The sequence below is a fragment of the Anolis carolinensis genome, chromosome 5 (genome assembly GCF_035594765.1).
Source record: "Anolis carolinensis isolate JA03-04 chromosome 5, rAnoCar3.1.pri, whole genome shotgun sequence".
Classification (NCBI taxonomy): domain Eukaryota; kingdom Metazoa; phylum Chordata; class Lepidosauria; order Squamata; family Dactyloidae; genus Anolis; species Anolis carolinensis.
In genome coordinates, this window is record NC_085845.1 from 31,744,103 (window position 1) to 31,770,341 (window position 26,239).

The 26,239-nt window shown below is 37.9% G+C and overlaps 1 protein-coding gene across 2 annotated transcripts in view; it reads right to left on the reverse strand.

Moving 5' to 3' along the window:
- Positions 1 to 23,067: 23,067 nt before the first annotated feature.
- ndst4 (N-deacetylase and N-sulfotransferase 4) overlaps positions 23,068 to 26,239 on the reverse strand; it is a 149,355-nt gene continuing 146,183 nt past the window's right edge. The window contains exons 15-16 of one of the 2 annotated variants that reach the window (XM_062983498.1): positions 25,997 to 26,132; positions 23,068 to 23,483 (exon numbers count right to left, since the gene is read on the reverse strand). The gene's annotated coding sequence lies outside the window, so the exon portion shown is untranslated. The remainder of the gene's footprint in view (positions 23,484 to 25,996; positions 26,133 to 26,239) is intronic. The other variant, XM_016994116.2, reaches the window with a different exon arrangement.

The following is a 26,239-nucleotide window of genomic DNA, read 5'->3' on the forward strand; positions in this document are numbered from 1 at the left end:
ATACAGGGCAGAAGTAGTCAACCTGATGCCCTCAAGATTGGATTACACCTCGCATATATATGAAAGCTTTGATGCTATCTATATTTTATATATATGGTATTGAGATATAACAGTAGTGGTCATCTAAAATATAGGAGCCCCTGGTGGCATAATGGGTTAGAGCCTTGTAACTTGAAGGTTGGGTAGCTAACCTGAAGGTTGCCAGGTTCGAATCCAACCCAGAGAGAGCGTGGATGAGCTCCCTCTATCAGCTCCAGCTCCATGTGGAGACATGAAAGAAGCCTTCCACAAGGATGGTAAAACATCAAAATATCTGGGTGCCCCCTGGGCAACGTCCTTGCAGATGGCCAATTCTTTCACACCAGAAGCGACTTGGTGCAAGTTGCTCCTGACATGAAAAAAAAAAAAATCTAAAATATAGGCGGCATCAAAGTTCCTTTTACCCAGCTATGCATACTTGCATACACAACAAAGATAGTCATGTTGGGCAAACTAAACGTTCAAAAGCACATTAGGATAATATTTGAGTAAGGCAAGTCAAATGTTACAAAATAAGAAATACAGAAGAAAAATAAAATATGTTCAAGCCATGGGATTTACATTTAGGTACAGTTTAAAGATTTTAAAGATGTAGAGTAGGAAGAGAAAAATGTACCTGATTCTAAAATGGTTTCTGTATTGCTCTTCAAATTCTCCATGGGTCACTGAAGAAGATATAACTGATCTGTCTGTTCCTATGATTGTGTCAGATTGATTTGGATTTGTTTCTTCCATTTCCTTTAGATTCAGAAATATGTTTAGAATTTCCTTTGTTTCCTTTGAAAAAAAGCAGTACTGTTGGTTGATTTAACAGTCTGAAGATATAAATATGTTTAAATGCAGAGCATTATTATTTCATGTCAGTATATTGCAACAAAATCCACCACTGACTCTTTACCCTGAGAGTTTAATTTATTTTTGCAAGGATCACTAAATAATTTATAGAGAAGAATTGAGTTTCTTTCCCCTCAGTGAGATACTAAATTTATTTAATGGAAAATAAGTGGACTACTGTACATGTGAGGGATCAAGACAGCACCACTTATTTTTTTTTTAAAAAAAGACAAAACTACACACCACATTGGAAAATTGCACTAAATTCTACAGATTAACTTTAGCATCTCAGAGTTAGATAGAAATTAAGTGAGTTGCCTTATATTTCACAGGGTGGGAAGTCAAGTTTATCCAGTCAATGTCTTACGCTATGCATGATGAACGGAGAACTTGGCCATCTAATACTGATTCACAAATTATGCTTTGAGCATACAAGTTAGATGGTGATAAAATGGAAAGCATTTTGTTTCTCCGTATTCTGTCCTGATCACAACTTTTATCCTGAGTGCATCAGGACACTCAAATGTTGTGGCCAACTCATTTCTACACCCCAATAAAATACCATTTTGTAAGAATCAGTGAACAAAGTCCTGTTTACACAAAAGATTGCAGAATAAAGTCACATGGAACTCCCATTTGACTTCCCTTTGCCAGCACGAAGGAATCACTGTTCTCCTGTGGACCCCTCAAGACTATCATCTAATGATCAGGGAAGGATGAGGGAATATCTGAGAAGCATTTAACTATGGACACATCATAACAAAGGTATCCACCATGGCCTCCTGGAAGTCCTGGAAGATGATGTAGCTGTTTTTGATCTAGCCACTGGAACATAGCTGCAAACTTCTTATCATTTGCTGGCCATGAAATAGCTGTGCTAGGGGGGAAGCAACAGAATGGTGAGTCCAGTTAGGAGGGTATTGTGTGAGGTAGGTCGCAAATCTCTCTATTGGCAAAGGCCATAAAAATAGGCCACAAGAAAATTAATGTATATGTTAATTATGTGACTGATTACCCTGAACTCTGTGTTTCCAATGACTTATTCAATGAGTATCATTATTACTTGGGTCAATTAATGCTCTCGAGGCTGCAAGTGTTTATGTGTTTGTTGCCTCTGACTTATCAGTTTGGGCAGCAATTGAATTGTAATGTGGCTTGAGGACATGTCTGATACCATCCAGTAAGTGCAGGGTAAATGAAATCTGGGGAGTGGTATTAATACAACTATGGTATGTATACTATGTACATGTCTAATTGGTACAGTTTAAAATGTACCAGTGAAGATTATTTATGTTTTTGATTTGCAGTACAAACCATGTGTCTTTAAATTTCCTGTTGGTGATCCCATGAATTTCGTAGGGAGTTCTTGGGCAAATGTAGTTTTGAAACACATTGTTTTCCTGTCCAAAGAACAGAGAGCTGCCAATTGAAGAAGTGTATGAAAAACAAGAATGAGTGTAATTTATTGAACACTGAACACTTTATCCTCACTATTAAAGAATACTTTGCTTTGTTGCTTGGACTTACTGACTGAAATGATCATTAAGTGGTGACTAGCTGACAAAAAGGGGGAAAAAACTTCCAAGAAGAACCAAAAGTTTCTTCCTCCTTTCTAAATACAAGTAGAGTTATATTGTGAATAATGCATCAGTATATGGCTTGGAGAAAAACAAACACACAGTGTAGTGTGAAGCATGAAGCCCAGACTTGATTACAATCCCCGTGCCATATTCTTGTTATCCTGCTGCTGCCAGCTTTGCAGGCATTTTGGATTCTTTCTGTTCAAAAACTGAATAAAAAACAGATAGAGTCAAGAACATAGGAACAAGGGACAGCTCAGAAGGATAATGAGAGAAAGGGGCACCTTGAGTTAAAGTGTATCCCCAAAATAGTGAAAGAGAAGAGTACATTTAACTTGTTTTAGCTTTGAGAAGTATATTATAGGTTAATTGTCCCTTATCCAGAATTCTGAAATATTCCAAAAACCAGAATTGTCCACATAGGTGGCTGAGATAGTGGTTCAATATACACATATACCAACTTTATGCCATGCAAAATATTCTTAAAGATTTTGTGTATAAAATTACAATTTAGTGCATATGAAACATATTTTTTTTCATATTTAAACATGGCTTAGACATGCATAAGGTTTTTGGATGAATGGAACTATGCATTTTATGTTTTAAATTTTGTATATTGCTCCATGTATTTTAATTCTTAATGTAAATTGTTTCTTAACTGTTTTATGTCTTATTGTACTATTGTTTTTATTGGCATTGGAGTTTTGCCAGACTTGTAAGCTGCCTTGAGTCCCTTCAGGTGAGAAAGGCAGGATAGAAATGATGTAAATAAATGGCTCCTATCTCCAAGATAGCTATGGTAATCACATGGTGCACACATGCAAATACAGGTATTCCAAAATTTGAAAAAAATCCACAATCCAAAGTATTTCTGGACCCAAGAATTTCAGATATAGGATATTCAATCTATATATTATTTGTTGAAGTTGGCACTGAGCTTGTTAAAGAAATTGCTATGTCTGGAATCTTGATGACAAACGGCTTAAACAATGGGAAACTCTACATGAACATAGGGAGCTATGTCCCCTTGTACACATAGTAAAATTGGGGAGGAAGATGCACACTTCTCTCCTGATACTGACTCCAACCATATTTTTTGAATTTTAGTGTTGGAGCCAAGATAGTATAGGATAAGAGCTTTGAAAATCTCAACCTATTGTCACCCTATTATTCATACTTCCTTAGAAGCCTATAGAGATAAATCCACTACTTTGCTTTTATTTCTACTGGTATACATTGCTTTCACTCTATCCATAAAGTACTGAAGCTAATACAAAAGGAACACAAAATGTGTGGATCAATAAAAAGCACCATCTTGATTATATGTATCCATACTTGCTCAAACGAATAGCTTGATAAGATTCTTGAAAATGACACTTCTGTCTCTACCTAAATTTACAATGTAACTCTCTGGGCAGTTATACACCTAAGGGTTACTCTGCATTTGGGACCTCTGGAGAAAAATGATTTCTGTTTCTGAAATAGTCAAAGATGCACACAATTATTTTTTTCTGGTAGCAAAGGACTTTCTGGTGATATCAGAGCAATTTCACTTTTATCAAGCTCTGTCATTTTAGAGTTGTTTCAGAGCACCTATTTCTCCACCTTGCATGCCACTATGACTTGCTGTGCTAATTAACTTGCAAACTCCAAAGTCATGATTTTCCAAGCTCCATTCAGGCACGCTCATTTTAGAAGGCTGCTATTGTCACACTCCCAACTCCCTGCCTATTAGTAACAAAAGACAGGCAAAAATATCTTCTTTCTGTTAGTCTGAAAAAGTGATGCTGCTGTTAACGCAAGGGATTCTTTGTTTGTCTTCTGTTGGGCACAGTCTTCTCTTGGCTTCATTCCCATTCCTGACTTAGGAATTTAGGCTTTTCAGAAACATGGGAAATACAATTTTAGCATTAATTACACTAGGATTACTCAATTAGAGTTGGACCACTGTCAAATTTTTGTGGAGCTCATACATACATGCATATGTGCACTTGTCCACACACACATACACACTTATTTATAACATGTTATCATGCTTTTTCCTCTATTAAAATTAAATTGATTTATAAGAACATTGAGGACAGTTGACAAAACCTATTGTGAAAAAGGAATTTAAACACTGAGCAATAAATGAAAGTGAGAAATTAAAAACGAGGTTCAATAACCAAAAAATAATCAGGGAAAGCATGTGTGAGAATTCCTTGATGGCAGAAACATTAAACAATGAAAGCCCATCACACTGCATTGTGGATACTCTTATATAGTGGAGAGTCATAATGTATATGGATGATTTCTTAGTGATGTTTGCAACAAAGCACATTGTTTACCTAATGATTTGCAGGAGCCCTAGTCTCGTGGGAACTACTGTATTTGGACCCCAAGATATATTCGTATTGATGGACCAGCACTATATTGCAAAACAAACTGTTTCGGCCAGGGATATATCCCCAGAATAACAAAGAGTCATAAAAGAGGGCAATTGCGCAGAGGCAGAAGCTTATAATTTGCTGCAAGCAGTCACAATGCAATTCAAGATTTCTCCAGGTGTACTTATAACCAGATTAATTCTGAAGTTGCCAGATTAATTCTGAAGATAGTAAGAACATAAGAACCATTCTGGATCATTCCAAATGCCAATTTGGTGCCGTATTATATTAAAAAAAAGAAAAAGCCAGCTAAATGACTATGGAAAATCCAAATGACTGAAACTCTCATATTCACCAGAAGTTGAACTATACTGCCTTTGGTATAAAGTAATGTATTCCCATTATGGCTAGTAGGCAATGATAACCCTTTCTGACGAATTGCTATGGTTTCACACTAAATCTGTCCTGAATCATCTACTATCTCCCTATCAGTTTTTCACCAATGCATTGCTTTGTACACTTCTGTCCTCTCACCATCTTCCTTTTCTAAGCTAAACATCCTCACACATTTTAGCCTTTCTTCATATTGGAATTATTCCAGTCCCTTTATTATTTTGAAGATTCCTTTTTGCAGATTTCCTTGTTTATCAATATATTTTTAGAGGTGGGCTAAACAAGGGTATATGCAGGAATCAAATAGGATCTACACATCATTGATTTTTAAAGGAAATTGTGACGCTTGGACTTCTGTCCACCAGAGCTCCAAGATCTTTTTTCTTAGCTATTTACCATGAACACACAATCAAAACATATATACGTGCAGTCTGTTCCCTATCACTTGTGATCACTTTATGCATCAATGTAAGAAATAATGGCTCTAATTTAATTTCTGGGTGTGGTTTTGATGAATTTTGAAAAATCTTTATTTTAGGTAGAACACAAAGTCTGCCAATGGAGACAGATTCAGAAGATATACTCTTAGAGGAATTTTCAACCTAACAATTTATTACGAGTACCAGAACTGAGTGATCCTGACTGTCTCACATGCACACACATGAGCACTCATGCACATTCATATACATTCATAGACACCCACTCTTCTTACACAGAGCTTGTTTCATTCTAGCAGCAAGGCATAATGGTTGGCATCCTGCTAGTGGTGTATGCAGAGATAACTCTACTGCATGCCTTTTTTTAGTCATTGGAGTGATTGGTGTACTCCTCTACCCACTAAATGAACAAAGTTCTCCCTAGCTTACAATTTTAACCAAATCACCTCCAATAGCTGTTAGCTCAGTGGCTAGTGGAGGACAGGCAGGGGCAGACAAACATCTGGTTTTGTTTCCATAACCAGATGTCCCTGTAGCCAGAAACTAATCAATGACATCATCTGTTGAGATCTGCTGAAGTACTACAGAGATCTCAGTGAATGATGTTCAGACTATGTCTGGCTTTGTCAAGATGCAGACTGATAAAGAAATCTATTGAGAATTTGGCAGGTCTCAGCAGATGATGTCACTGCTATGTTTGTGCATACGGGAACATATCCAGCCACATCTCTGATTCTTTCTTTCATCAGCCATTGAATGGCCCAGAAGGGCTGGTGGATATTAAGGCTTAAATTGTGAGTCCAGCATTGTTTGAGATGAGTATGTCACTATATGCAAGATCTTAGCCAGTGATGTGTGTGTGAGAGAGTAGTAGTTATTGTTGCACTGACATGGTTAAAGCAGAAATCCTTGCCAATCTATCGCAAATCACCTGGAGACTTACCAGTAAGTCCAGATCTTATTTCTGTTCACCCTTACTCTAACAGAAACAGGGCCTTTATAAGCCTCATACCCACTTCTTTAACCAACTTTCATGAAATCATTGGCTGGGTTCCAGACCAATGAAATTCAGATTTGACGGAACTGCAAAAATCACCTGGACATCTGCAGCAAAATCCATTCCTGATCTTAGCCCCTTCTCTAGTCTAGTTAAAGAAGATGCTGGCCTCATTTCCCGCAATTAGTTCATTTTTATAAGGCCTTTGACCAAGTCTCAGATCTAATGAGGCTTCAGATAATTCATGGCTGGAGGCCTCATTTTTATGAGGCAGTAACCATCTGCCTCCCACATATTCACATCTCTTTTCACAATACCTTGCCATGGAAGACTAGAAAGCAAGACTGTAATGAACAGATGTTCACCCAGAACATTTTTATCATGATGTTCTGAATTATATATGGCTTTTTCTTATAAGGAAAGTGTTAGCTTTTAAGAGGTTAATTCTCAATACTAAAAAGTATTAAAGGTAATATTATCATGATTCTTATGAAAGACTACCATATGGCAAGTGTGATCACCTCACACCTGGGCAATGTAGATAGCAGTAATTCAGAACATTAAAGAGGACACAAGCAATGACATGACCAAAAGTGCAATTAAAACAGCTGGGCTACCAGTTGCACATCATTTTAAGCTCTTGTGAAATCACTTGATTTGACTGATTGGTTATTTTTAACTGTAACACACACATTACTGAAGCCATGTTACAAAACAAGAGTTTCATGTATTAATTATGGCTTTAGAATGCAGCATTGTCTTTCACTGCCTTTCTTCCTATTTTATTTAAAAGTATATCTTTTCAGAGCATGCTCCATATAAGATCTACATCTTTCCAAATGCAAATGAGATGTCTCCTTTGTTTCTTGCCTGTATCTGCCTAAAGGGTGGATGGCTATAAATTACTGTGCAAACAAAAATTACCCACCGTTTAGGTTTATTAAAATGCATGTTTTTATTTATACATTTAAAAAACCTTTATTGTGGAAAAGCATAAAAGCACAGATGATAAACAATAGAATAAAAAGCCATTATGCTTATTTTTGTCAGACTAGCATCTGTCATTTTTCCAAAGATCACAACATGGTGTTCAAAGTTCTCAATTTCCTCGATTTATCAGCACAAAAACTCATTGAGGTATGATTAAAATGAAAAGGATGGCTTCGATGCCACTCTCAATTTTAAATTCAACTTTAAGGGAGCTATCCAACATTCACTGTCTTGGATGGAGCCTTTAAAGTAAAACTAATGCTCAGAGCACCTGGCCATCATCTGCTTAAAATTTAAAGTTTGGCATTTCTTAGAGAAATTGCTAATTGCCCAGTGTATCTGGGTGACGTTTTCTCAGTGGAACCCAATTGTTCAGAAGATGGTGTCTCATTATCTTGAGATCTATCAGGAGAAAACAGTCTGGGGTTGTAGAGAGTGAACACATTCCTACTGTGCAGCTAAGAGAAAATTGCTAATGGGAGATGTCATCTGAATGAGTGAGGAAACAACAGGTGGTCAGACTGGAGAGAGGATAGGAGGTGATAACTGGTAGGAGGTACCTTAGGGTACAGGGTCTCTGAAGATATGATCAGCTCTGTTGGCAGGGATTACTGGGGGATCCATTACTTCAGGACTGATGAAAGCACTCTTCCTGTTTTTCTCTGCTTCAGCCACAGTTCTTTTAGGCTGGACAAGTTATGTTCTGGTTCTGGACAATTTCGTTTCCAAGACTCAGCATTAGAAAATATCTGGTTCAATTTTAAGCTGTTGTGGGAGGTGGGCTTATAAAATCAAGAGAGGATTCACCACCCTCATAATAGAGAATTCACTAGTCATTCCTGCAAGGAAATATACATGATATTTGCATCCATTAATACAGAGAGCTTGGAAATAGTGACTTTTTAATATTATTACAGCTCCTCAAATACTCTAGTGATTATGAACAGTGGTTATGTGTACTGGAGGATTCTGGGAATACAGAGTCTCACTTATCCAACATAAACGGGCCAGCAGAACGTTGGATAATAAGGAGGGATTAAGGAAAAGCCTATTAAACATCAAATTACATTATGATTTTACAAATTAAGCACCAAAACATTATATTATACAACAAATTTGACAGAAAAAGTAGTTCAATGCTATGTAGTAATGCTATGTAGTAATTACTGTATTTACGAATTTAGAACCAAAATATCACGGTGTATTGAAAACATTGACTACAAAATGCGTTGGATAATCCAGAACGTTGGATAAGCGAGTGTTGGATAAGTGAGACTCTACTGTAGTTATCACAAAATTAACTTTTCCAAATCTCCTTATAACCTGCTTCAGCTTTCCTTGATCTGATCTTCTCCTGACATATTGGACTGCAACAAATTCTAATGGCTATGTTGTCTGGGAATTATGGCATTTGTAGTCATAACTTCAACAAATTGGCCCTTTTGGGATGGAACTCCCAAAATCCCTCAGCTTCCTTTGAGATGATGGGAGCTATATTCAACTCAAGCATTTCACTCTTTTGTGCTACAAGCCCCAGAATATTTCAGTGCTCATTTAAAGGCTGAGGATGATGGTGTGTGTTGTAGCCACAACTTGGATGTGTCTCTCCCCCTTCCCCCCTATTATTCCGAACTAGGTGATTCTAGGAGTTCTAGTACAAAATATTTTTCCAAGCAAAGCTGTAATCTAACACCTCTAAGGGGGATCAAGTTGAAGAATGCTGCACTTGTTACACATTTCTAGATAGCAAATGAAATAAAACCTCCACCCATTTTCAAAGAGCTCCAATCCTCCCAAAGGAAAAGAAAGCTGAGGTCACATTGTCCTTTTAACTTTTAATCATCCATGCAGAAGAAACAGCAAATTTACTTGTTAACAGCAACATCTTTTTTGCCAAAAAATATAATGTTTGAAGTGTATTAACTAGTAATGATACCTGCTAACTGCACATCCCTTCCCAACCAAAAAAAATGCAATTTATTTCTCAGGCCATGTTATTTTGATCCTTTGTTCAAAGCTTTTGGGTCTCTGCCCTCTTGCAAATGTTGCTGTATGGCTTCCATTTTGAAGAAGAGGGTGAATCAGCACAAGGAAGCAGGCCACTGGGGCTGTGACAGTGAGCGATGTCCCCCGTCACCTGCTCCAGACAAGCCGCTCTATCAACAGGCACTAGTTCCGTGTGGGCAGGATTCCAATTAATCACAGTCCAGCAAAGCAGGGCCTCGGTGTTTAAATAAGTGTGAGGCAATCCTTTGTTGGCAATGTAAATTGTGTGCTCTAATCTGAGAATAGCTCCTGAACTGCAGGAAGGCAGTCTATCAAAATGCCATTAGCCAAGGTGTATATGGCCAGCCTATTACTGTTAATGCTTTGCACAGAGAGTTCAGGATTTTGCATAATGATGAATTTGATGAAGTCCAGATGAATCATTGCTGATTGCTCCCCCTCCACCCATTTAATTTCAAACCCTTTTTCTCACAAACACACTGAACAAATCTCCATCCCCTGTCATTATCTCTTCCTTCTTTCCAGTAAACCTAATGAGGAATAGGTAGTAAGTTGTAAGGAGGGAAAATGCAGAAAATAATAATGGATCAGCTTTCATCTCATGTTTGGAAGGGAGGCAAATGTGCAAAGCAAATCTTTATTGCCATGCATTAGACCTGTATAAAGGATTACAAATAAAAGAATCAGAAGGCAAAATGTAGACAGTAGGGGAAGATTTGAACTTTGCTATCAGCCCACAGAAAACAAAGTCTCCTGTCCTTCATACATGAGAACATGAAGCTCCATGCAATACAAAATGCATCTGATTGTGTGTTTTAAATTTTTTTAAGCATACATACAAAATTCAAATTATCTATCAGATAGATAGATAGAAAGATGATAAGACAGAAATACACACATACACTCACCATATATTAAACAACACACAAGAGCAACAATACCATTGTAGCAATAAAAGAAAACGGAGGATTCTGTTGAAAAATTTACACTGAATGACTCCAAATCTGGACACAAATGCTTAGCCTATATGTTACTGCCTTGGGAAGGGGCTTTGGAAATCTGGCAGCCAGTTCCACAGCTGATGTAAACTCTATGCTGTACATATGTTTTAGTTTCAGTAAACCTTTGTTAACAGCCTAAAGTATTAGGGCGTTTCCAGACAGGATTAAAACCTTTGCTGAAGTGGATTTTAAAAGCCCATTTTGGTGCAGGTTTGAGTCCCCACCACCCTCCAACAACCCGGGCTTTCCTGGGTGTATGTGTCTACATGCCATCCTGATTATGGGGGCAGGGCAAGGAGGAATATTCCTCCTTGCCCCCCCCCCCGACTCTTGGCACGTCATTTTCTTGTGCCAGGAGGGCACGAGGAGAAACATAATGGTGTCCAGGTAAGTTTTATTTACTTTTTAGGGGGAAATAGGGGCTGGGGGGGGGGAAGGGGTTGGGCACAATTCTGGAACTTTGGGCTACAGGAGCCCATAAGGTTCTAGATGGCAAATAGGGATTCACCCCAGGGTAGTCCCAGGACTACCTGGAAGTGAGTTCCCAGAGACCCAATATCCAATTAGATCCGGGCCTTTCTGAAAGGCCTGGATCTAATGGGGTATTTAATTCGGAATAACCAAAGTTATTCTGAATTTATTTGTTTTTACTGGGGTAGTTATTTGGACGCCCCCAGTAAAAACCCAGAGACATCCTGCTTTTGGGCCTGTCTGGATGGGCCCTTAGTCTCTTGTCCAATCTATGGCACTGGCTACACACATGGAGGTAATTCACAATTACAACTTTTTTATTTGTTGCAAAGAATGTATTCTAACACAATCTTCTTTCAGCATCAACCAAGCTGACTCCTTTTTCCATATATTTTTATAGATTCACTCAACAGATTGATTTTAGTATCAATAAATAGTTGCATGAAATTCTTTTAGAGGTTCCACTTTTTACATATGCTGGTAAAAAAGCGGAAAACTATGGAGTACTGTGTTGGTGAACACGAAAGAAGTTGTTAAACATTCACCTGCATTTGGAGATGTAAGAGCATTTTTCTCTCTTCAGAAAATTCACTGTGAGCATTTTAAATGAGCATCTCCATTTGTTACTGCATTTTGTAAAGAATATTTTATATTTCAAAAAAGACATAATTTGGCTATCCTGCCTGAATATAAAATAACTGTATTGTTCCATCAAGATGATTTAATCTCAGCAGGAATCAGCAATGCTACATTACCCTCTTGAAATACTATTTTATAGAACTTCAAGCAAGCATTTTGGAGAGTTTTATCTTTTATATCAACCAAGATGTTATTCTCATTATTCCATGCTTTTTTCCCCAAAAGTCCTGGATCAGGGCATAATAATTGTATAAAATAAAAAAGGCAGAATAAAGGACCATTTGCTAGAACAAATTGTAATTCCATCTGCAGTAAATACTCTGTTGTATTTGCTGTATCTTCCCATGATCTAAATTCCATTGAAGAAGTCTTCATCTATCACAATATGTTTAGGACTGATCCAGAAATCTGAAAAAGCTAAGTCATACATTTTCACTGGATCAGTTAGTGGAAAACAGCTTTCAGCAGAAATTTTGTACTACAATTTCCATAAACCTTGGGCAACAGATTTATCATTCAAAATACTGAGAATGCAACATAATGGTTATGGTTGATCTAGAAGTCTGCTGAGCTCTATTGCTATTTTACCATGTTTTTAAATTATGGTATTTTACATGTTTGCCAGAAATAATACCTATTAACTAATTCATAAGATTACAGCTTTAAAAACAGCTACTTAGAAGAGAAAGGTTGGTTACACATTTTGGGAAAATTTCAGACTCATTCAAGTGATCATGGAATCAAAGAATAATAGACTTGGAGGATACCTTGTGGACCATCTAGTCCACCCCCTGCCATGCAGGAAAATCACAATCACAAGTATCCCTGACAGGTGACCATTCAGCCTCTGTTTAAAAGTTTCCAAGGAAGGAGCTTCCACCACACTCTGAGGCAGAGAGTTCCACTGTTTAACAACTCTTATAGTCAAGAAGTTCTTCCTAATGTTCAGGTGAAATCTCATTTCTTGTAATTTGAACCCATTGCCCTGCTCTTAGTTTCAAGGGCAGCAGAAAACAAGTTTGCTCCCTCTTCCTTATGACACCCTTTCATATGGTTATTGTGTCTCTTCTCGAACTTCTCTTCTGCAGGCTAAACATATCTAGTGCTTTAAGACGCTCCTCATAGGGACTGGTTTCCAGTCCTTTGATCATTTTAGTCACATTCCTCTGGACACCTTCCAACTTGTCAATATCTCCTTTGAACTGTGGTGCCCAGAATTGGACACAAAGCAGAATACAAAGGCACCATGACTTCCCTTGATCTAGACACTATACTCCTTTTGATGCAGCCCTAAATCCCATTGGGTTTTTTTAGCTGTTGTATCACATTGTTGGTTCATGTTCAACTTGTTGTCCATAAAGACTCCAAGATCTTTCTCACATGGACTGTTGTTGAGCCAGGCATCACCCATTTTCTGCCTAAGTGTAGTATCTTACATTTGTCCTTGCTGAAATTCATTTTGCTACTTTTGGCCCAGCTCTCTAATCTGTTAAGATCAAAGGCCTTACTGAAATCAATATATGCTACATCCACAGCATCCCCTGCATCTACCTAGCTTGTAATTCTATTTAAAAAGGTATAAGATTAGTCTGGCATGACTTGTTTTTGAGAAATCCATTTTAGCTTTTAGTAATCACAGCATTCCTTTCTAAGTGATTGCAGACTGCCTTCTTAGATCTGCTCCAGAATCTTTCCTGGTATTGATGTCAGGCTGACTGGATGGTAATTGTTTGGGTCCTCTTTTTTCTCTTCTTGAAGATAGGAACAACATTTGCCCTCCTCCTGTCTGCTGTGACTTCTCCTGATCTCCTATAATTCTCAAAGATTACTGCCAGTGGTTCTGAAATGACTACTTCTAGTTCCTTCAATACATTTGGATGTATTGGTTAAGGATTGGTTAACTGTATGTTGTCAATTTAAGAGACCTAAGGTAATCACTTATGAATTTTAGCAATTTGGGTCACTTTTTGTAACTGTTGTTCACACGAATCCTTTCAAAACTGAACGGAATGCCTATTAACCATTTGCTTTGATTCAGTTTTGATGTGCATATTATGGGCGCTTTTTACCTATATAGCTACAGATGCTCCACTTTGGGATCCCAATAGCTACAACTCCCAGTATTCTCAAGCCTTTTCATGAGAAGAAAGCAATGAAACATGTTGGTACCTTCTGAAATCCACAGCTGATCACACTAACATCAGTCCTATGTTTTGTTTCATAATTCACTACCACAGCCTAATAGTTGCCTCTTAAGGTTGTGACTTTGTTTGGCTAGAGCATGGAGATATGCAATGAAAAGGGAATAGCGAAGGGAAGCTATTTATTTATTTATTTATTTATTTATTTATTTATTGCCTTTCTCTTGAAATGGGACCCCAGATGGCTTCCAGTAATTTTAAATAAGATTAAGTTGAAATCATATTTTACAAATGTTAAGGAAGAATTAAATAACAATATTATCAAATGCCATTGTTTACAAAGTAGAGACAATCCAAATCCAATGAGGAGCAACTGAGTATGTTTTGGGTTGTTATATGTTTTCCGGCCTGTATGGCCATGTTCTAGAAGTATTCTCTCCTGACGTTTCACCCACATCTATGGCAGGCATCCTCAGAGGTTGTGAGGTATGGAGAAACTCAGCAAAGAAGGTTTATATATATATATATATATATATATATATATATATATATATATATATATCTGTGGGAAGTCCAAGGTGAGGGAAGAACTCTTTTCAGTTGGAGGCCAGCGTGAATGTTGCAGTTAATCACCCTAATTTGCATTGAATGAGTATGTTTTGTTTGGAGAGCTGAGTATGTCGTATTGCAAATAGAGCAAGCTTATTTTCTGCTGCCACGATGCATTCAGACTACAGAAAAACGATTCCACCTAAATGTTTGGAAGAAGTGTGCTAACAGTAAAAGTTTTCTGATAGTGAAATATGCTACCTTGATGTGTGCAAATGCCCTGCATGGCAGAATGGGGTTAAACTGCACGGTCCTTGTTATGTCTTCCAACTTTATGATTCTATGCACCACATTCTTGCTACTTAATTTAAAATGTAAATGCCTTCCTGAAAAAAATGTCACTTGCTGCCAAAAAGGTAGCAGGAAGTGGGGAAACTGGACTTCTTGTAGATGTTCTACAGCTTGGGAGCAGCCACAGAGAAGGCTCTCTCTTGTGCCTTCACCAGACATTCCTGTAAAGGTGGGGAGACAGAGAGAAAACGATTCCCTGCAAATCTGGACAAGAAGGAACATACGTTTTTTTGCTTTTTCCTTTAAATGGCTAGCATTAAAAGGTATGGCTGAATATTTTTCCTTATCTAAGATGAAAGACAAAATGACAGGAAAGGCAAAGAGCATGTGCCAAGAGCAGTTCAGTGTTAGGAAACAGGCAGTCAATTAATGTTGGAAGAGCCAAGAATTTCAGTAACAAACACAGTCATAAAACAGTCATTTAACAGACACTGGGCATTATTAACCGAGATAATAACTAAAGACTGTGGAATAGTATTCATATAATTTCAAACACAGGTCAAGGTGAGTGCCCTGCTTATAAAGCTAACTCAGTTTTACAACCTTTTATCAGCGAGAAAGCTTTTAGATCTGCCCTTCAAAGAGGTCTTGAATTTAAACTCATGGTCCATCTGAGGGGGAAGATAGAAGAGCAATAGTTACTGGACACCTTTTGTAGTGCTTTCCTTATGTTGATGATGCCCTATGTACTTCCTTTTATCCCTCCAGAATATCCCACTATTCAATTTCAGGGGATTATTTTAGGTTCTAGGAGTATGAGTAATGTTTAACTTCATACATCTCTATGTCTCCCCTTATTAGACTTTTTCCTAAGCTAAACGGTTCCAAACATAGTAATTAGTCCTCATAGGCAATCTGCTTCAGTTCTTAGGTCATTTTCGTTGCTCTTTCCGATACCATTTCTATTTCTACAGCATCCTTTTAAAATGTAACGATCAGATGCAGATTTCCAGATGTGTTTCACATATGTGGGCCTAGTATTGGGAGAATAGTGGGATTATATATTGATTGTGTTATTTCTGTTCACACACTGGATTACCAATTTCATAGAGATATCAATGATGTTGCCAGATTCCATCCAATCAATACATACATGCATTTTGAATGTTTTTTTGCCCCAATATCCAAGCTCCCTAGTTTTCTATGGAGAACTCTTTATGGTTTCTTTTTGTTTTCAGCATCCTAAATAATTTGTCGTAAGAAATGTGAACACCTCACTACATATCTCTCATTACAGGTTTTGCATCAGAAAGCTCCCAACACCCCAAGATTTTATACATGTGTGATAATGTATTTTCTAATACATCTCTGCAAGTTTTGCTTTGGAAATAGTGTAGTGGAGAGAAACATGTATTAAAAGGCCTTAAAGGCACCTTTGTATTCACTTTTTAGATTCTTAATATGTTTTCCCTTTGCTTGGTATATTATTTGTATTTTTATTAACTCCGTCCATTTAATATTTTGCTGTTAATTTCACAGTAAACAGTTTTTTTTCCTTCTTCAGTTGTTTGCAATTGTTATATTCATGCAATGCTTTCTATATTTTCATTGTTTTGTAAAATGTGCCTAGGTAAAGGTAAAGGTTTCCCCTGATGTTAAGTCCAGTCATGTCTGACTCTGGGGGTTGGTGCTCATCTCCATTTCTAAGCTGAAGAGCTGGCATTGTCCGTAGACACCTCCAAGGTCATGTGGCCGGCATGACTGCATGGAGCACCGTTACCTTCCCGCCGGAGCGGTACCTATTGATCTACTCACACATTGGCATGTTTTCGAACTGCTAGGTTGGCAGAAGCTGGAGCTAACAGCGGGCGCTCATGCCACTCCCGGGGTATGAACCTGGGAACTTTCAGTCTCCAGTTCAGTGCTTTAATGCACTTTGCCACCGGGGCTCAAAATGTGCCTAAAGTAGGCAAAATTAATAGCAACTTACTAATGTACACCCTCGCAGCTTAAAATCAGTTCTGGGGGCTGTGCCAGCACTCCTCTCCCACAGCATCTGTTTCTTTTCTTTGTGAAATAGTTACCATGTCATTAATCTTGGAGGCTTGGCCTCTTGGGGTTATCTACACTGTAGAATTCATGCAGTTTGACACCACTTTATCTGCTATAACTAATGCTATGAAATCATGATGATTATAGTTTTAGCGTGCATTTTACATTCTCTGCCAAAGAGTCCTGGTGCCTTACCAAACTACAACTCTCATGATCCCATATCATTGAGCAATAGCAGTTAGTGGTGTCAAACTGTATAAAATCTATATTACAGCACCCGCAGGGCCCAGTCAAAACAATGCCTATGACCATCAAGAAGAAATCAAATCATTTGTGTGAAAGTGTACCATAAATTATATTAATCACAAAGGAAGACTTTAGATTAAGTAACACATCACACTTATTAATTTGATTTGCCAGCCAGTTGAGGAGCCCTCACCCCCAACCAGCATGGAAGCATCTTAGGACGCTTTCTCGTCAACACAGGAAGGTTCCCCGTGTGCCTGCCCCTTGCACCTGCCGTTTTGCTACACTTGCTGGTGAAATATTATGGGGACCCCCGCCCCTGTGCGATAAGGTCCTAAGATTATTAGCAGTGAACTAAGGAAAAACCTACATTTGCCCTTCAGGTACTGATGCAATTCCCCCTTTGTTGTCCTCATGATTCAATGGGATGCTGCTTTATAGGGATTAATATTTCTTGTGGCAAAGCACAAATTGAAGTGTTGAGATGAGATATTTTCCAGATTGTTTTTTGAGAAGATGGGGAGTGGAAAGTGTGAAGAGTTTCACTAAAGAAAAATTATGCTCAGTTTGTAGATATTCTGGTGCTTTTGATTTAATTTGACTGATTTACAAATCATCAATTTTCCTCTTTGTTTTTACAAACAGAAAATCAACTTAGGCTATCCTAAATTATGAAGAAGCTAAAAAAGAGATTTCAGCTCAAACGTGTACTTTCAGATATCTAACAGTTTCTGTACAGAGAGGAATCTTTGATTTCTGCATTTAATTATGTCCCAATTGGATTATAATAATCTGTTTCCTTTTCCTTGGTTCTTGTATTCCTTTTTCTATACTTGTCTTGCACTTAATTAAAAATGCAGGCAGTGCAGCTAAAATGGTGAAATTAAGACTGACACACAGGAGAATTGTGCATCATCTGGTGAATCTTATTTTTAACCTCTAAATATCTGTGCCTCAGGGGATCATAGTGGGTGATTATTACTTTTTTGTTCTACTAGGGGAAAATCTGACAAAAGCAATTCCATTGGCGATGCTCGAAGGTGAGGTAGCATCCCCCTGGGAACTGTCCTGAATAAAGCTATCCTTCTAAAACTACCTGTGTTGTACATCCATTTAAAGCAGACTTTCGGTTTTTACAAGGTGTAATAATAGCTTTTCCCAAGGGCTCTCAAAATATTTGTTAAAGTGACAAGGACAGATAAAATGAGAAAATTGCACTGGGCATTTTGCACAATCCCACTTGTTTATCATATGATACGTGCTGTGTAAGGGCAGCACTAACACAGCTTACACATTGCTTGCAAACAGTGGGAAATTAAAAGCAATGCTATCTATTGTGATGCAAGAGCACTCAAATATATCTGCTGTAGGTCTTGTTTGTATTTTATCCTGCTATTCCCTCCTCATTTGGAGTACTGCCAGTAGAATTATTTTCTCTCCAGATTTTAGTGTAACACAAGGGTATCAAACATATTTCCACCAAGGGCCAAATCAGCCTTATGGTTGCCTTCAAAGGGACATTTGTAATGTGTTGTCAAAGGCTTTCATGGACAGAATCACTGAGTTGCAGTGAGTTTTCCGGGTTCTATGGCCATATTCCAGAAGCATTCTCTCCTGACAACCTCTGAGGATGCCTGGTGGAAAATGGACTGAGCATGTTTTCTGTGTGGCACTGTAATCAAAGCAGATTTGTGCATCTCACTTTCTCTGCCTCTTTCCTCCATCTCCAATATTCACCCTTTGTCTTAATTTCACCCTTTGTCTGCAAAATGAGTTGAATTTAAACAATCTTTGTAATCAATTAACTTATTAGTGGGGATGGGAGAGAAGAGGGTGAAATCTTGTCCTTCCCAGTATGCTCAGGCAACAGCAAACTACCTCAGCCATTCCTCACTTGTGTCTTCTTCCTATTACTAATGTTTCCCTTCATGAGCACATTCAGATATCACTTGAGCATATGTGTTCTGGTTTTTATGTGCGAATTGTTAGAAGTATGACCCAAATTACACAATTGCCCCTTCTTGATTGAGTGCGGCTCCAAAAGCTTTGATGCACATATTTATTCCTGTTTTCAAATATTGTGAAGGGCAAATTCTCAGAGTTTTGTTTCATGTTCATTTCATAGGTTAGGGAGGAAAGAAAAAACAACAACACTTTTTTCTAAGTGGTTAACTCAAAAGCCTAACTGATTTTCAGGGAAAGCTGGAGGGAACTAGCAGAGTCTTAGCAAGGACATTGTGTCACTCCTTTACAAAAATCAACATGAACTGTAACTGAAATAGCGGAAGAGAAAGCAGTTGCTATGCTACCTCCTACATACTTCAATATATTCACAGAGGTAGATGCATATATGAGCATTGCTAATAGGAATATACCAGAGAACATTCACCCTGTCCTTTCTATTGTTTTCTGTTGAAAGGTTTATTTTATCCTGAAGAGTTCTTTAATTAGCAAGTAATTAAAATTCTGAAAGTCTGTCATTTAGTTAAAAATGGAATCCTGTTGGTATGAAATGCTTCAAGCAAATTTAATCAGACAGAAGAGAAAACATATTTTCATATTGTATGTTTTCAAAACATTACTGTACCAATCATGCTTTTTGAGTTGTATTATTATTGACTGTTAAGTTATTAGTTGTTAATTATGAGGTGTGATAATGATGGGAAACTTAATATTCTTCTTTAGTCTGAACTCAGACTTGTCATGGGTTTGATTTTTCCATCTCCAATGAATATCTTATTTTAGAGCTTTATTTTTACCTTAACATGCATGTAGAGTTTTTGCATGTAGGGACTCTATGAAAAATATTGGAGGGGCCCTGTGATTGACAGAACAGTATATGATATGATAGCCATGTATAAATATGAGAGGGGAAGTCATAGGGAGGAGGGAGCAAGCTTGTTTTCTGCTGCCCTAGAGACGAGGACACGGAACAATGGTTTCAAACTACAGGAAAGGAGATTCCACCTGAACATCAGGAAGAACTTCCTCACTGTGAGAGCTGTTTGGCAGTGGAACTCTCTCCCCCAGAGTGTGGTGGAGGCTCCTTCTTTGGAGGCTTTTAAGCAGAGGCTGGATGGCCATCTGTCGGGGGTGCTTTGAATGTGATTTCCTGCTTCTCAGCAGGGGGTTGGACTGGATGGCCCATGAGGTCTGTTCCAACTGTATGATTCTATGATTCTATGATAGGGACAGATATGTGTACTGAAGCCTTTGCAACCACATGGGGCAATTGTGTTATTTGGTTAGTCTTCCCTAACACTTTTAGAGTTTTCTGATTTTATTAAAACTTCCAGTACTGTGGAAGTAAAGAGTGAGGAAATATTAAGACACATACAATATGAGCTAATGTCATCCTTTTTTGGAATGTTAGCCAACTGTCAGTCTCAGATATTGCAATACAATACAATTGCTGCTGTATCCTAAGTTATATGGTTAGCATGGGAGGCTGCCACATTTGCCCTTATACTTCTTTTTTCAGGGTGGAGAGGGGATCATCTTTTCACTAACAACCACATAATTTTAGATCCCAGCAAGCCTTATCACAAGATGGTAACATATCAACAAGAATGAATTCTGCTAACAATACAATCCCAAAGAAGCCACTGAATTCATTGGATCCTGTTCCCAGGTAAATATATAGGGTTGCTGCTTAAATGGCATAGAGAATATGTAAGGGTTGTAGATTCAGTGGCAAAAGAGCTATGTGGAGTCTGTGGAAATGGAATGCTTTTCCCGATCCCTATAGTCTCCTGTAGAACATCAAGTGTTTGACAACAGAAATAATATTAATAATCAACAATGTTTTTTTCATCTGGGGTTACTAAAAGAAACAGCCATGTTGTTGATTGATAATATAGTTTCTGTTGTTCTCTGGGAGTGGAGAAAGGTGTAATCCTCCAGATGTTGCCAGGCTGCAATTCACTTCAGACCTAGCTCGGATAACATAATGATGGCGACATGTTCTCCACCTCAATGTCCTATCTCACCACAATAATCTCATTTTTTTTAAGATTACAACAATTATGCAGAAGAAAGGAGACAAAAAGGTTGTTTGAGTTGTTGCCACAAAGCACCTCACTGTTTTGATTTTAAGTACATTATAAAAATAGCACCAGTACACATAAAGTTCAGCTTCCTAAAGGACCAGGCAGTATGATCTGCCTCTAGGAAGGGGGCAGGCTGAAGGGCAAATGGTCAACTGTGTGCTTAGCACAGTTAATAATAGCGATAATACTTCATACTACTATAGAAAGTTCTATATGAGAGGAGAAAAAGGTCATAGGAACACAAAGAATGACCCTTGGGTGGCTGCAGATTTGCTCAATGTACTTTTGACATTTTGAAAATCTCAAGCGAAGGGTAGGGAAGGGAGGGAGATGGAAGAAAACTGTTTGGGAAAGTAACTACTAATTGTTGCTGGATTGATGAACAATGGAGTCACCGAGACAAAAGATTCAGTGTTCATTCAGACTGGACAAATGTCTTGGTATGTGCTGGAAATTGTACTTATTGGAATTTTTAAAAAAACACCATCTATATGATGCACATCAATTTCTCATGGATTTTGGGGAGTCTCACTGCAACTTTGTAAAACCCCCCTCCAGCTGTTCCTAAGTTTCTGATATAGACAGGGACACACTTTCATGGAGGGTCAGTGCGGTACAGTGGCTTGAGCATTGGGCTACTACTCAGAAGACCAGGATTCAAATCCCCACTTGACTATGAATACACACTGAGTGACCATCGATAAGTTACAGTGTCTCAAAGGGGAAAAAATGGCAAACCTTGTCTAAACAAATCTTGCCTAGAAAACCCTATAATAGGTTAACTTTAGGGTTATTTCATAAGTGGTAAACAACTTGAAGACAATCAGCAACCAAACTTTCATGTTTGTATGGATTCTCTGATATTTTCCCCTGTTTCTGGGCAGCCTGCTGGTGAAATGTTGCATGGAGATGTGCTACTTCCCAGAGTTTGCCCTCAGGCACTCCTTCCCACATTATATTTCCAATTACTAGATTGAACGTTTCTTCTCTCCCTCCCCTTTACTTTACAGTTATAATGCTAAGGTGCTAAAGTGATATAGCATCTTAACACTATAACTATAACATCTTTAAAGTGTTAAATCTGTGAAACTGATGATGTGGATACTGGGGGAGAAGCATGAGGAGAAAGTATTGAGTTTAAGTAAAGTACGATGGGGAGGGAAATAACTCTCATCCACACCACATTTCAAGTAGTAAAAAGTAGATGACACTCCAGTATATTCAGGACACAACTGGTTGAGGTAGTGGAAATAACTGTTAGAAGGAATGACATCAAGATTAGAATAGTTTGATATTTATCAGAACTATTGGGCCATCCGGAGGAACTCAAGTGAAGAAAGAACTTGGAAAACATGCTTTTGGACAAAAAAACAAACAAAACAAAAACCCATTACCCAGTAGCCATGATGACTTGGGTATTCTGAGATTTGCAGCACAACACCCCCTTCCCAACACACACACATTTTAAAGTTTTACTGAGGGTAATAGCATGCATGAGCCTACAATGGTTGCTTCACTCTACTTATAATGGTAGAATTGATCCTGACTTATACCGTGCATTGCTTCTGCAGTACTTTAGAACCAAGACTTGCAAGATGTTTCCCTGAAGCCCACCAGTGTAATCATTCATCTCTGCGAACCATTAAAGCACTGCGCTGTTAGTGAACATTAATGCTTGCATTATTTTTGTTCATGTTAATATTCTCTGTAGAATAGCTGAGGGGATGAAAGCCGAGGCAAATTCTTGTTTACATAATGCTCTGGGTGAAAACCCCCCCCCCCTCTTACTTATACTTTATAAAGCACATTAGCTGGCAAACACTACTTATGGGAACAAGAACCTGTATATCTTGAATTGTACAAGATTTGCCAGTATCTTAAAATCGAACAGCAATGACCACAAAAGAGGTGTGTGGGGGCTCTAGAGGCTCAAAAGGAAGAAATTCAGAAATTTCTAGGAAAGAATGAGAGGCTAAGTCCTAGAATAGTGCAGCAGAAAGTTTTATTCTGTAGAAGTGAGAAAAATACAATGTATTTACAATTTTGTGTCCATTCCCTAAACAAATTCCCAAATAAACTAAAAATACCCCAGAGAGATTGGAAGTTATGTCCCCTTCAGTTCTTGAATCAAGTATATATCCAGGCAAATGGGATTTGCAACAGTTAGATAGAAAACAATTCATTTTCAAGGCAGTTAACATCAAAGTGTATACTGAAATAATTTTCAATGAGATGATTACGTTTTCTATAGCTATATCTTTAAAAAAACAGTCCTTGCAACTTGGCAGATGTAAGAGTTTATGTCACTTATGAATCTTTATTCATAATTGGAGATGCAGAAGTGATGGAGAGCATCCAATCCTTGGATCCATATTTTAGAAAACTGCATGGAAAGGATGTACTAGATGGGGGAAAAAAAGAAGACGGTTAAATATATATAGATAATTGCAGTTTCTGATTATATATTTTCTGTAGAACAACTTATTAAATCAATAGCACTTTAATTGTAATAGCTCCTCTCCCCACCACCCAAGAAGTATGGTAACTTGCATTCCATGAGAATGCAGAGAGTTAGATCTTAAGGTAGGTCTATACTAACATGGACTCTCAGAACTGAACACTAACTACCTCCATGATGCACAGGGATTCTGGTGAGTATCCCGTATTTTCTGGCCATAACCTGGCTTGCTTTCAGCAAAGTTGGAGGACTTCAGAGTTTACGGGAAAAATTGGACTATCTCAAGGCTTTCTTGCAGTCTACTAGACGGCACTACCATCAGCCTTTTCGTGAATTTATCATTGCAGGGGAAGAATGTGGTTTTCCCTTTGTTGACATTGATCACAGACCTCCATGCAAGAACTTGTTCTTACTATTGTATTTACTAATGTCAGAATGAGTTATCCATATGACCAGCAAGGAAGTAGTCACTAGCAGAAAACCTGAAGGATCCTTCACCAAATTGCAAGTCCCAGAATTCCATAGGAAGGAGTCATGATAAAGTGGAATCAAATTGCCAAAATTATGCATTATGCATACACTCTAAATAAGTTGATTGAAATCAAGATTTGAAGTTGTTGTTTTGTGCCTTCAAGTCAACTCCAGCTTATGGTGACCCTGTCTTAGGGCTTTTTTTGGTAAGATTTATATTCAGAGCAATTTTGCCATTGCCCTTCTCTTGGGCTGAGTGAAAGAAACATGCTCCAAATCACCTAGTTGGTATCCATGGGGATTCCTAGTCTAACTCTCAAACTACAGTACATCCTATTGGCTTTCAATTTGAAACTGACTGGCATCAAATCAATTGTAGTGCTGATGTCAGTCATACCTCCATGAGAGATGTATTTAGTTGGGGCATCACAATTGGGGACATTTTCTGACTTGCTTTGTTGACTGGCCAAAAATCTTGAGATTTGGAAGGAGTTATACCTCGACTCATTGGCTATTCTTTTTAATATATAAGGCATTTCTTCTAGCCCAGTTTTTCTTCTTGAATTTCTGAGACTTGCTGGAACTCTTAAACCCAAGGCAGGAGATGGATAGATGTTTGTATGTTTATTTGTTTCCAATTCTGGGAAGTTTTGATATACGGAGGAATAAATTCCTATATCTATATTCGTTTTCTCAGTTTCTTCTGTATTTTGGGTGGTTCTACTGCTGATGTGTTGAATGGGATTGTCACAGATGTTTTCCTCTGACTCCCTACCCTCATTATATTGCAGGTTACCACCTTAAGCACTTTCCTTTGCACTGGATCTACCTATTCATCTATGGCACTTCTGTATGATTCCATCCAAAGCACACTGACACTGAGATATGAAAAGACATATATTATAAATACATGTTATTCATTAATTAGCTTCATTTACAGATTTTATACAAACTTGATACAAAAGTACATTCATCGATATAACTTCCCAGAAGTTAACTCCATTGAGTTTCATGGATTTATTTTTTCCTGAGAATTGCAGACTTATTATAAGAAAGATATTATTAGTTATATGTATCACCATACCGGGTCACAAAACTGAACTGTTCGCAAGAAATTTTCAGTGGAGGCAAATATTTGCCTTCAAGCATAATACACACATGGCTCAAAATTAAGATGTTAGATTGTCAGCAAATGGGTCTAAGGCTCTGGCTATATTTCAGCCTGTTTGATTATTGCTTAGGGTGACTGGATGACATTATAACAAACTATTTAATAAGATTTCACCTCCCCAAACAGTACTACTAGTGCTTAAAATGATAAACTTTCTGATATTTTCTGATATTTTCTTCTGTGGTTGGAAAAGTGACTAATAACTAAGAGTTACAGAGAATGTACAACATTTTACAGTGAGTTTCACTGCTTAAGCAGTATTAAATTAGAGGAGAGTCTGAGGTTTCCTTAACTTTTCTTTTGGCCCCCATTGCTACTTTTTTCAAAAGTCAATCAAACAAACAAACCCAGAGACTGTTTGGGCCACAATTTCTCTAAACTGTGGGTATCAGAAAGAGGTCTGGCTGGTAGATCCTCTGTAGAAGGCAGTAACAAAACTCCTCTGAACAAATCTTGTCAAGAAACCCCATGAAAGGATTGCCTTAAGTACAATGTAAATCGTGTCGCTCATAATCTGTAAGGAATACTAATTTTGAAAATGCATAAACATTGCTATTCCAAACTCTGCATATTTAAATCCTTCAAAACAGCAACAACTCGAATTTTCCTAGTCTAATTAATGCTTTCCACCACAATTTCGGGATGCTCTCCTTTTTTTTCGAAGTGTTGTGTTCTTTATGTTTAATCTTACAAGACCCAAACTTTGGATTTGCCTATGTGTTGACTCTCCTTTCAAACACTGATGGAAGAAGTCTACTTTAATTGGGAATAGCCAACACAATGCCAACCATCAATGGATTATGAATATGCTTACTTTCAGTCACAGGTGCTTCTTTTATAGTTATATGTAGGTTCTACTACAAAATTGTTGTGACATCTCCAGAACATCAGGATTTCTTCTGGTGGCTCATGAAGGGAGCCACATGAAGCCAATTTTTAAGTGAATTTGACTGCGAACATGAGACATAACTTTAATAAATGACAACTAATTCAAGGTTTTCACATGTAGAAATGCAAGTGGCTTTAACAGAAGTGAGATCAGCAAGGGCGGCTGAAC